This window comes from Tamandua tetradactyla, chromosome 1 (assembly GCF_023851605.1).
Source record: "Tamandua tetradactyla isolate mTamTet1 chromosome 1, mTamTet1.pri, whole genome shotgun sequence".
NCBI lineage: Eukaryota > Metazoa > Chordata > Mammalia > Pilosa > Myrmecophagidae > Tamandua > Tamandua tetradactyla.
Window position 1 is genome coordinate 95806650 of NC_135327.1, and position 12778 is coordinate 95819427.

Below are 12778 nucleotides of genomic sequence, written 5' to 3' on the forward strand. Positions count from 1 at the left end.
TACACTTATTTCTGACTGTTACACCCTGTCGAACACATTCAAAGCAGAACTGTTGAGGTATGAGTTAATTGATTTGATCAGTGTTTCTAGTTCTCTCTAAAACTTTACTTAAAAAAGAAAACCAAAGTGTGTCTATGTTTTAGAAGTGTATATTCAGTCTGAATCTTTCGTCACATTGATTATAAAAGACCCCCAACCCCTACTGGCTCAGTGCCCCATTTGCATGAGCTCTGAGCCTCCATAAACCCTTATTTACTAAATCATTGACTGCGCAGCTGCTAAGCCCATCCTAAGTTTTAGCTTTGCTGGTATGTAATTAGTACTGAATTGTTGCTTTGTTTTACAGCAGAAACATGGAGCATACAATCAAGCATAGAAAACCTGTCAGCACTTTTTGTGATATCATAGAAGCATAGAACCAAAGGGACCAAAGAGAGCTTATATTCCAGACACCTTCATTTTAGAGATGAAGCCCAGAGAGGTTAAGCGACGTGTCCCAAGTCCCACAGTGGGTTAGTGACAGTGTTAAGCTAGAATCTGGGTGTCTGATGGCCACTTCATTAAAATTGTTTTCCACATAGGATGTAGTGGGGGAAAAATCCAGTACCTTAGAAATCTGCACCACATCTCACACATGTTTTTCCGCTGGCAGTAGGGCAGGGACCTTGTTGAAACCTTAAAACAAACCAGGCCAAGTCTGAGGTCTAGACAGGTCCCAGACAGGGTTTCCCTGAGCTTTGAAATGAGATTTTAGAACTGGGGAATTCAGAGGCAATTTAACCCAGAAACCAAACTGATATTCAGAACATTTATTTTGAAAACATTTTAAAAGTATCTACTCACCCCTGTAAAACAGGATTTTGTAAAATGCAACAGGATGCTTTGATATCTCTATATGATGGTGGATCTATTGTTAATTATCTTAAAATATAACTGTAGGAAATAGCATAGGCTGCAAGGGGCTCTGCAACCTCTGGGTTCCTGCTTTTAATTCTTATTACTCATTTTAAATTCAGCTTTTTAAAAGTCTTAGTCCAATTGCCCTTCGGGAACAATAAAGTGGCAATTAGGTATGACAAAGGCATAGAGTAGACACAGTTACTTATTGCCATAGTAAAAGAAAAAAGATGGGTCTATGAACCTATCAAGCAAACCTGCAAAATGGAATGGGCTGCCGGACCTTACAAAAATGTATCCAAATATTTACAGCATATATTTTTGGCTACCTTCCTATAGAGATATTAAAGCATTTTCCTTTATCAGAAAATTTACTACTATTACATTTTATAATAATTTAATTACTTTGACCAGGCAATCGTCATTTATTTGCCTAAATTACCCGTCTCTTAGTTCTTCATGGGCAAAGGGAAATATTTCATAGAACAGAGGCAAAGCCTCTAATTACTGTTAGAGCATAATTTAAAGTTACTTCAACAGGTATTATAATTTTGACCCATTGAGTTACTAATTTGAAGAATCAATTATCTCCTATACCACTTTAATTTGCTGCCTAGTTGAATTGGCAGTGGCTGTCCAATTACACAGCTGATGAAGTGGTAATATCTGCATCTGCAAATCTTCAGCCCATCAGCCAAATAAGCCTAGTTGTCAGGTGATAGTTGTATAGGCTTGAAGACTTTGATACATGTACAAATAAAATTATTTTTACAATTCGTATCAAATTATTCACAAACTTTCTCCTTCACTTATCCTTTCTCCACCATTCATCATAACATTTTAAAGCAATTTTATTTATATAACTCTTCTAGGTTTCCCGTCTTCCTCCTTGACCCCAACTTTAAAAGATACTCAATCTAAAAAATAATAATAATAACCCAAAGTGAAAAAAGCTATTGGATGTCAAAAGCAAAAATTAATAATATCATCTACAGCTGCAGTGTGAAACTAATACAAACATTTACTACTAGTTGCAATATAAATGATGCAAACTTTGAAACGCAACAGGCCATTTGAGTCATAAAATGTCCATGTTGCTTCTGGAGTTTTATACTGAAGAAATACTTCAATAGAGAAAATAAATCTATATTACAAAGATGTCTTTGTACTACTAACTTTAATAGTATGAAACAACAATAGAAATACAAACAAAGGCTGAAACAAAAATATTGCCTAACTATAGAGAGAAGTTTTAACAACCCATGTCAATAAAATAGAATATCATATAACTGTCAAACATGGAAATTATTAAGTTCCAGAAATAGGGAAAAAGTGTCCATTATGTGAAATAAAATAAGCAAATGATTAAATGAGACAATTGCTACAATGTAAAAGTGAGTACCTATATTCCTTATACAAAAAGCAGCACAGTGATGCTGTAATCTCCTACAACAAAACCAAAGCACATTCATTTGGGAGACAATTTGGCAGGTGATATTGGCCTTCAAGTATTCTAGAAAGTGGAGAAGGGACTACTGTGGAAGGGTAGGTTCACCACCAAGGAAAAGACGTGCTGAATTTGGAGACCCCCAAGGGGTTTGAGTGGGCTGGACTATGAGTCTATATGCGGGAAAGGTGACACATTCTCCCTGAAAGAGGGAGAGGCAGGGTCTGACTGTGAAGGGCTACGGTTTCTTCCAGGAAGCTGAACGCTTGAGAAAAGAGAGAGGCCACGTGCTACAGCAGAGCACGGATGGGAAACTAGGTTTGAATCCTGCTTCAGTCACCTGGTAACTTGGTAACCTAGGACACATTATTCAGTCACCTGGAGTCCTGGTTTGCTCATCTATACATGAAGTGATACCTACTTCTTAGGGTGATTGTGGGAATTAAAGATAATATATAATATATATAAAATGCCTGGTACCTAACCGGTACCACATAAATTGTACTTGTTATAGTTATTAATAACAGTATTCATAAATTATTGATAACAGTAACCTGATATCAGATCACAGGATGGGTGAGATAAAGGAGAAGAAACAGGTGTAGCAAGAGCCATTGCAGGCACTTATTCTGGCAAACCACACAAAAAGAAATGAAGGTCTGAAGAAGGCTTCGTTGGTGGCAAATGGAAAGATGACGCAGACTCAAGAAACACCATGGAGGAAGAATCCAAAGGTCTGCATCCAAGTTTGTAGGGTATGAAGCTCATACAACTTGGGGACCTTTTTTTAAGAAAAAATATTAAGTACAAAAGTGAATTTCTATTTAGAATAAGACAAGAAATCATAACAGATTACAAAATTGAAAAACCTAACAAATATCTCTAGTATGACAAAATCCAAATAATAATAATGATGATGATAATTTACATGTGACTATATATACTCTTGATTGTTCTTCACATGACAAAATATTTCATAATGTCATTTTCTATAGAGAGAATAAAAACATAAGCCAGCCTTTCCTCTAGCATGGTTGATAGAAGTTTGTTTTCCATTACTGATAGTTCTGGCCTGCTTCTTTGTGGTTTGATACCAGGTGAGTCAGTGCAGTGGGTGGTAGGAGTATTCTAGAAGCCATGCCCTACACTGGGACCACAAGCAATAACTGCCTCCCAAACAAATATGTTCCATTAAACCCAAATAAATTTATCACCAAACTCAAATCAATGCCTCCTTGCCCCATCCTCAACATATCAGCAAAAAATTCTTAATTTTCCAAATTTTATAATTATATATGGTTATATGAACACTGGGGCCCCTGTTCAAGCCTTGCAAGAGGCTTCTGTACTAGTAGGTTCCTGAAGCTTATGCTTCATCTGGTTTTTTGGTAAATCTCTCTCTTTTTTTTTTAGCAATGACTGAATATAGTAAGTGGAAGGAGAAAGAGCAAGACGGGTTTTGAGCCTGAGGGAAATTAAGGTGCCATTAAGGCAAGAAAGAAAATCAAGATGAAAAGCGACAGGGTTAGTTTTGCTTTGTTATGGGGTGGTTAGGGGAGAATATAAACTTTAAATATGGTGAGTTTAAGATGTTTGTGGGGCCTCCACATAGAGATGTCAAAACGACAGAAATCACTTAAAGGATCTCCCTGTAAGTCTCTCATTAACTAAAAATATTCCCCTAAGTTCTCAACGTGCATTTGCAATATGTGCCTTCACTCTTGCCCCTTTCATTAATTCCTGACTTGGCCATTCCACCTTTCACTGGAAGCAACTGTTGTTGTACTCATAGTTTTTGAACAACAGCAAAAAAGCAAACCCATAGCCTGAGACTGCTGTGGTTGAAGTGTGGGTAAGAATCTTGACACAAAGCTTCAGTAAAATTGCAAAATCCTACTTTCTATTCTCTGTCGTAAATAATTAACAGCACCCTTGGTGTTTTAAAGGGGTCCTATAACACAGAACCAGCAGGGATCTCCATTTACTTTCTCTTTCTGCCAATTCTCCGAGCTTGGAATGAAAATAAGAGATATGATAGATAGTTCATTTACTATCTTGGTCTTCATTTAGACCATTTTGTCTGCAGTGCAAACAGAGTAATCAGAGGCTGAATCAACAATGAGAGCCATTGTGGCTACTGTACGCAGTGTAAATTCATGCTCATTGGGGTTGACACCGCTTGACAGGCTATTTTTCATGTATAGTACCCTTACTATCTATTTGTGTTCCTATGTATTGATAGTTAATACATTTTCTGGTATTGTTCCATGTAGTAATTGTGATGATCCAGTAGCAATACAATTATATAACAAATTAAATATTAATAGGCTATTTTTTAAAAGGGCTGAAATTTTACATGTCAACAGATAGCACTGAAAAATGAAACAGAAAATGCTATAGGAATTAGAAGGCTGTTTCTCAATGAATATGTAAGTCAGGCACTCTCTGAATCCTTTTAATGTTGTCTAGATATTAATAGAAGTAAAAATCTAAATAGACAACCTAACTGGACAGCACCAACTGGCGTGAAAGGAAAAACCCTTTTGAAAGAAAAGATTTAATTACTGGGCTGATCAATCGGCAAGAAAACAAGAAGAATAAATTTGGGGAAGGGGGAAGGGTCTGGACTAATGCTAAACGAGTGACTTCCATAGGACTCAATATTGTTTACTTTTTAACCCTTTCTCTTTCTATTAACTCATATGTGTCCCATTCTAGTTCTTGAAAACATCTGGGTTATATATCAGCAATTTTACAACATAGGGAAGAAATCTATTGTCACAAAACTCTATCCTAATTAGACTTACGATCTTAATCCTTCCCGCAAAGTTTCTTCTCATGGAATTGGCTTTCATTCAGTCAAAAATGCTGGCAGGGCCAGGCAAGATATATCATCTCCTAGGGTCTCATCTAAGGTGCTGGTAATAGGAAGGGAGAGAAGGACAGATGGTAAGCATCACAACGTCAGAAAATATCTCAGAACTTAGTGGCTTTAAACACAATTATTTTCTCATCTCTCAGAGTTTCTGTGGGTTAGGAATCCGGGCAGGGCTCAGCTGGGCACTTCTGGCCTGGGGTCTATCGGAATTGTAGTCAGATGGTGGCTGGAGCTGGAACAGCAGGGGGCTGGAGACAGGGGCTAGCCAGGCATCTCTCCCTCTTTATGTAGCTGTAGAGCCTCTCCACGCAGTCCCTCCACATGTGCTAGTCCAGCCTTCCCATAGCACGGGGGCCTCATGGCTTACTCGGTGACTCAGAGCTCTAAGGACAAGTGTTCCAAGGAACAAAGTGCCAACTCAACTGCTTTTAGGGGGTTGTCTCAGAAATCAGATGGTGTGATTTTCACCATATTCTATTGGTCAAGGCAGTCACAGAATTCTAGTTCCAAGGGGAAGGGATATAGCCTTCATCTCTTTGAAGGCAGATGGGTCAAAGACTCTGTGGATGTATTTTTAAATCAACACAGTAGGAAATTAGAACTAACAGGACTTAGTGGCTGATTGGACATGGTGGGGTGAGGGAGATGGCACTTGGGTCAGTAGAGATGTAACTAACCAAGGTAGGGAGCTCAGGAGGAAGAACAGGTTTGCTTAGAAAGAGGCAGATGTCAAAGCATGTCAAAACAAAAATGACTAGTTAGAAAGTCATGGCTGGACTCCTGGAGAAAGTTGGAGCTAGAGACAGAAATCTGGGAGTCACAATCTGAGAAGCCAAAGGAATTTCCCAGGGAGAGTACAGCAGTCAAGAACAGAAAGCTATGGATGGAGGGAGTTAAATTTTGAGGCTGTCATCTCTTCCCCACAGCCACTTGTAGATTCTATCTACTCCAAGCAGATGCAAGCATGACTGACTGCACAGGACATCTCTCTTGGCAGCTAGGAGGGGAGTGAGATCCATAGTGGAGCAGGATTGGAGCTAGAGCTGTCTGAGAACAAGAACCCTTTGTCCCATCACACGGCTTCCCTCCTGGCTGGGTGTTCTCTCTCCGTAGGACCATTTAACAGTGCGCCAGTTGCATCTTGTCAGTTGCCCACTTCTTCAACCCTTGTATTTTTTTAAAATCTTGTGGCTTTTCTCCAGCTCTAGTATAATAAGTGTAGAAGGGTCCTCCTTTTTCCCTCCATACATTTCTCTCCATTATTCTTCCATTCTAAATTCCTAGGCTTCTGCCGCCCCTTTTATCTCTTTTCTCCTCTGCTAAGGTGCAGACTGAGGCTCCTTAGCAGCTCTGCCCATCTAATCACGCTGCCAGGACGGGAGCTATGCCCTCTTGGAGATGGACTACATGTATAGACTTGCATTTCTTCAGTATAGACTTGCATTTCCTAGACCATTCTCACTGGCTTGCACTATCCTTTTAAATTCAAATATCCACCTCACCTTCCTCCAGAAAAGGAAAGAGTGGCTTTCCTAGACTCCTCTTGATTTCTATTGTTCTTTTTTTCAAATGAGTAGAACTAAATCACTTACAGCAGGATTGAATTTGGCTTCTCCAGCTTTTCATCAAATCACTTGGTATTTTGTATCTAATACTGAACTCGATAAAAGCCAAGTCACCCAGCCCCTTGAACTGAGCAGAGATCTAAAGACTAACTTGAAGACATGGAGCGTCTTATGCACAAGCAGAGGCTCATTTGATTCTCTGACCTGTCCAATGAAGGAGTCAGCAAAACAGGTATTATTATTGTTCCCTTTTCTACTGATGAAGAAATGGGGACTATACAGACAGCTCAAGCCATTTGCCCCCAAGCACCCCGTTGGTGAAGGAGACAGCCCAGATTCAAACCCAGGTCTCCTGCCAGCACACCATGGCACACTGCTTCTCAGACACCCATTCTGTACGGCTTCCATTACAGTGAAAGATTTGGAATAAATTTTAGTGACAGCATTGTTTGTAATGGAAAGAGACATTCTGAAGAATCAATACTAAATCAAGAGGATATCAGCTGGAGAAAGCGATGGTTCTACTGAAGATATTCATCTGTGGGGTTTTTTTTCATGAAGAAAAACAGCATAGGCACCTTTGGTACATTAGCTTTTTAGGATGCCTGTTTTGGGGCATTTCTCTAGAATAGCACCTTATTAATTACTAATGGAATCCTGGCTTTCATTTTAAGCATATGTCCAGACAACCAGAGAAATGCTGAGAATTTTACCTTGTGGATACATGTGACCAAACTTTATATTCTGCTATTAAAAGAACTCTATTCCAAGGAGGCACCATGAAGGCAGGAAAAGACGCTACCAGCAGGTTGGAGCAGGAGAAGCTGCAAACTGAGGAGGCCAGGCTTGGGACACCTTCGCCCGAGACCTCTCCTGGCCCTGCCTTATTTAAGCACACACTCCCTCACAACCTCCTTTGATTTACACTGCTGCAGCTCAACTGTTTTGAAAAGCTGATGTTGTGGAATCCTTAAGTCATCTGTGACCTAGGTCACTACCGACAGGGGCAATTTAGTAAAAGTATTAATTGAAACTCTCCTGACAAGCCCTACTCCTCTGATAAAGTTACACATCAAACCACACAGGCCGCTGGGCTATTTGGAACAGCCTGAGATTTCCAATATCTCATAAACAGGCCCCTCAATCACTACAATCTAATAAGGCTATAATCATCATTGACACTATAATGATTAAAATGAATAAAACCCATTAAGAAAAGTCATGTTGAGTTATTAAAAGTTTCGCTCTGTGTGATATGTAATCTTTTATCCATTTTTTATGATGAAATCTGTAACCATCTATCCACATAAGACCATTAATTTACTGCTCTGTGGATGTTACCATGCTCTTTAGTTTAACAGCTTATCATTGATTTCTTGAGGGAGATATTATATTTGGAGAAATACACATGGAGCAAAAGCCCGAACGTTGCTGTAAATTTCCCACTGACAGGATGGTCATAGGATTTTGGCTGCTCTGTAGCACACGGCTGGCGAACCAGAGCTCCAGGGCAGGAAGAGAACCTGCAGGCTACCAGGCAGCAGATTCATGTTTTCAGGCACCCCAAATGCTTCTAAGGAAAGGTCATGTGCACGGCGGGGTGGGGGAGACAATAAAATGTCCATTAACTGGAGCCTGGTTAATTGGCTTATTGGCATCTATTAGAAACAAATTGCAAACAAAACTGATCCTATTATAAACTTCTCCTCATCTCCTCCGTCAAGGGCAGTCTCTGACTGGCTCGGGAGAGGCCCAGCAAACACGGCTTTGTCAGATAACTCCTTTATTTGCAAGAAAACTGGATTTCGGCCAGCAGGGGCCTACCACCCTGGCGAGAAAAAATTACAAAGTGGGGCAGGCGGTGTGGCCCTGAAAAACAGAACCGGGGAAGGCAAGTGATGTATTCCTGCCCACATTCTTTCAACAGGGACTCTTTTCCCCCTAGGCAAACAGCAATAAAAAAATCTGAATGGAAGAATGTGGACACACAGTGCTGAGCTAAGTGGTGGTGGGGGGCCAGTTCTTCGTATGTCCTTTTTCTCATAATAAACTCTGCTCCAATATCTTTACTGCTCATCTCCTATTTAATCTTATTAACTGTAAAATCTAAAAAGATTCTGTGATGCCAAGGAGAGGGTGTTGTCTTTGAAAGCATTCTTCATTTCTCCTGAAATGATTAATAAATCTCAGTGCCAGCCTCCTTCAGTGGCCTCTGGCCGGACCCACTCGCCAGGTGCTCCATCAGGTAAGGCCCAGGTGCACGCAACAAGGTGGAAAATGGCTGGTTTATGCTTGATCGGGTATTCTTATTTTCCAGATTTGCTTCCCTCTTTGAGGTATTGCTTTTTTTTTTTTCACTTTATGTCATTCCATACCATACCTTCTGTTTTACTAAGGGAAGCCTCCCCTTACCAAAATAATCAAATATTCTTTATGACTCTCCCTTTAAAAAGAAAACAGCAAATTCTATTTGTAAGGTTGAAATCCAGTTCAAAGCGCAGCCAACAGACATCGATTTTTATCAAGGCGAGAGTTAATTTAAACCTACACCATTCCATCACGTAAAACGAAATGGTTGCTAAATGAAATTAAAAGGCAAATTCGCCAAGAATAAAAAGGAAATCGTTCTTTATAGAACACATCATTAACCTGTGGGAATAGCTGCTTCAGGGCATGATTGAGGCTAATAGCTTGGTAAAAATTTTTAAACGATGTAATACTTCTACAGATAAGAATGGCATTAGTGATTAGCTCTATCAATCCTCACGTCTCTGTACCTACTGTCATACCTCAGGTGAAGTGGGGAGGACATTTCACATGCTCTTGCCACACTTATAGCTAGTTGGTGAAATATAAACATAGCAGTATCTGGTGCACAGACATTAACTTCTGCTGCTGTTTTCAGACCTTCATCTTACCTCAGTTATAATGATGTCAACTGTGGTTCAGAGCAAAGTGGGATTCGACCGTCCATTTCTATGTGGCAAGTCTTGATTTTCCCTTCCTTCTTTATCAAGATGTAATGTCATTTAAATAATCACTTACCATTTCTACAGACCTTTCTCTTAAGAGATATACATAATCACTTAAGCATTCTCTTACTCTCTCTAAGCCCAACTCTGTAGGTGAAATCATTGCCTTCCCCCCTAAGTGGAATATGACAGCCAGGGGTGAAAGTCTCCTTGGTGGTGTGGGAGATGACTCCCAGGGATGAATCCGGCCCTGGCACTGTGGGAGCAACCATTCCATCCTGACCAAATGCGGGAAAAGAAGTGTAACTAATAAAGTATCAGTGGCAGAGACAGTTCAAATACAGTCAAGAGGCTACTCTGGAGGTTGCTCTTATGTAAGCTTCAGGTAGACATTGCTACCTATCATAACCTGTCAACCGCCAACCAGGACCATTCCAGTCAATCCTAAAGAATGCTTAGGGCAGTATATATGATTCCACAAGGGTTCCAAGCACTAGAGTAACTTTCCAGAAACCTACAACCTCCAGACAGTCCCTGGTCCAGATAAGTCCTGAACTTTAGAGGGCCCAGCTCTACCGAACATCAGATAGTTCCATCTCCCTATGCCATATTAGTGACAGACCCTTCCAATATGAAAAGTTTAGAATAGCCATAGCTCAAACACCCCTAAAGAGAGGGATGGAAAGATCAAAGGTGATGGTGGAGTTATACAATGAATATAGGATTTAACAAATGAATATGGATGCTGTATCATTAAATTGATATCTCTCTTTTAGTCTCCAGTATCTTAGAACAGCTAGAAGTAAAAATCTAAAATTGTGGAATTGTAGCCCATGTCAATATTCTGAAATATGTTCTACAACTAGTTGTGGTGCTGTGCTTTGAAATTTATAGCTTTTTTGGATATACGTTATTTTTCATTAAAAAAGAAGGAAAAAAAGGTGATTGTGATGATAAAAAATATTTAAGCCCTCTAGCCTCCTATATTCTGGAGCAGCTAGAAGGAAAAGTCCGAGAGGATTGTAAGGTAGCCCATGACAAACTCTGGGATCTATCCTGTAACTACTTGTTGAAGAGTGCTTTTAAAACTCTTGCTTTTTGATTTCTTTGCTTTGTATATATGTTGTCATGGGCAGGTTCATGTGTCAACTTGTCCAAGTGGTGGTGCCTTTTTGTCTGGTTGGGCAAGTGCTGGCCTGTCTGTTGCGATGAGGACATTTCATAGAATTAGATCATGGTCACCTCAGCTGCATCCACAGCTGATTCCATTTGTAATCAGCCAAAGGGGAGTGTCTTCTGCATAGAGTGACGCTTAATCTAATCACGGGAAGCCTTTTAAGGAGAATTCAGAAGAGACAGGCTCTCTTCCTGCTTCGGCTGGCGAGCCTTTCCTGTGAGGTTCGTCCAGACCCTCCATCGGAATCGTCGGGTTCACAGCCTATCCTGGGGATTTTGGACTCTACATTCCCAAGGTTACGTGAGATACCTTTATAAATTTTATATTTGTGAGTGTTTCCTGTTGATTCTGTTTCTCTAGAGAACTCTAACTAATACATATGTTATACTATACAATAAAAAAGTTTTTTAAAAATCACTTAAGCATTCCAAATATGGGCTGGCAAGGATGTGGAAAAATAGGAAGCCCCATACATTTGTTGTAAAATGGTGCCAGTACTATGGGAAACAGTTTGGCAGTTTCTCAAAAAGTTAAACATAGAATTACCATCTTACCTACCAATCCTACTTCTAAGTATATACCCGAAAGAATCAGAGGCAGGGACTCAGACAGATGTTTAAACATTATGTTCATGGAAGCATTAGTCACAATAGCCAAAAAGTGGAAACCAACCAAGAGTCCATCAACAGGAGAATGGATAAACAAAACAAGGTATATCCATGCAATAGAATATTATTCAGCCTTGAAGAGAATAAAATTCTGACGCATGCTGCAACATGGATGAACTCTGAAGATGTCACATTGGATGAAATAAGTCAGACATAAAAGGACAGACATATATAGGTAAGATTCCACTTATATGAAATAATAAAAATATGTAGAAAGCAGAGTACAGGTCACCAGGGGCATGGTTGGGGGCAGGTGGGATGGGGAATTAATGAATAATGGGTGCAGGGTTTTGGTTTGGGGTGAAGGAAAGTTCTGGTAATGGGTGGTGATGAGGCTAGCACAATATTGTGACTGTAACTAATGCCACTGATTTGGATGCTTGGGAACAGTTGAGATGGGAAATTTTATGTTGTATAGATGTTTCCACAATTCAAATAGAGAAGGAGAGATGAAAGGGACAATGACATTAACCTGTATGGTCAGTTTATTTACAAAACATAATTACATGGAACCTGGAACAGGGAATGAGATCTTGTTAATCTGTACTGGTTAATGCAATATCCCGATACATACCAGAGTTTTGGGGCAGAAAATTAAAAAGTATTTGCAAAGTCCCTTTGAGGGATTGGGGGGAAATGTGGAAATATTAAATTTCCCTACCTGGGGAATTTCTGATACTCTCTCAAGCATTAAGACTCCCAATTTAATAAGCCAAGCCCTCAATCTTTGGATTTGCCCTTATGAAACTTATTCCTACAAAGGAGAAGCTAAGCCTATTTATAATTATGCTTAAAAGTTACCCCCAGAGAACCTCTTTTGTTGCTCAATGTGGCCTCTCTAAGTCAATTCTGCAAATAAAGTCACTACCCTCCCCACTACATTGGACATGACTTCAGGGATGAGCCTGGTACTGGCATCCTGGGACTGAGAAAGCTTTCTTGACCAAAAGGGGGGAAATAAATGAAACAAAATAAAGTTTCAGCGGCTAAGAGATTTTTAAATAGAGTCGTGAGGTCAGTCTATACATAATGCATATATAATGCATTATTCTTAATGTGTTAAATATGCTCTGAACTGTAATCCAGTAGCTTTAATTCTTGGTGATGACTGTATCACTACACAGCTTTTACAGTATAACTGTGTGATTGTGACAGCATTGTGACTAACACTCCC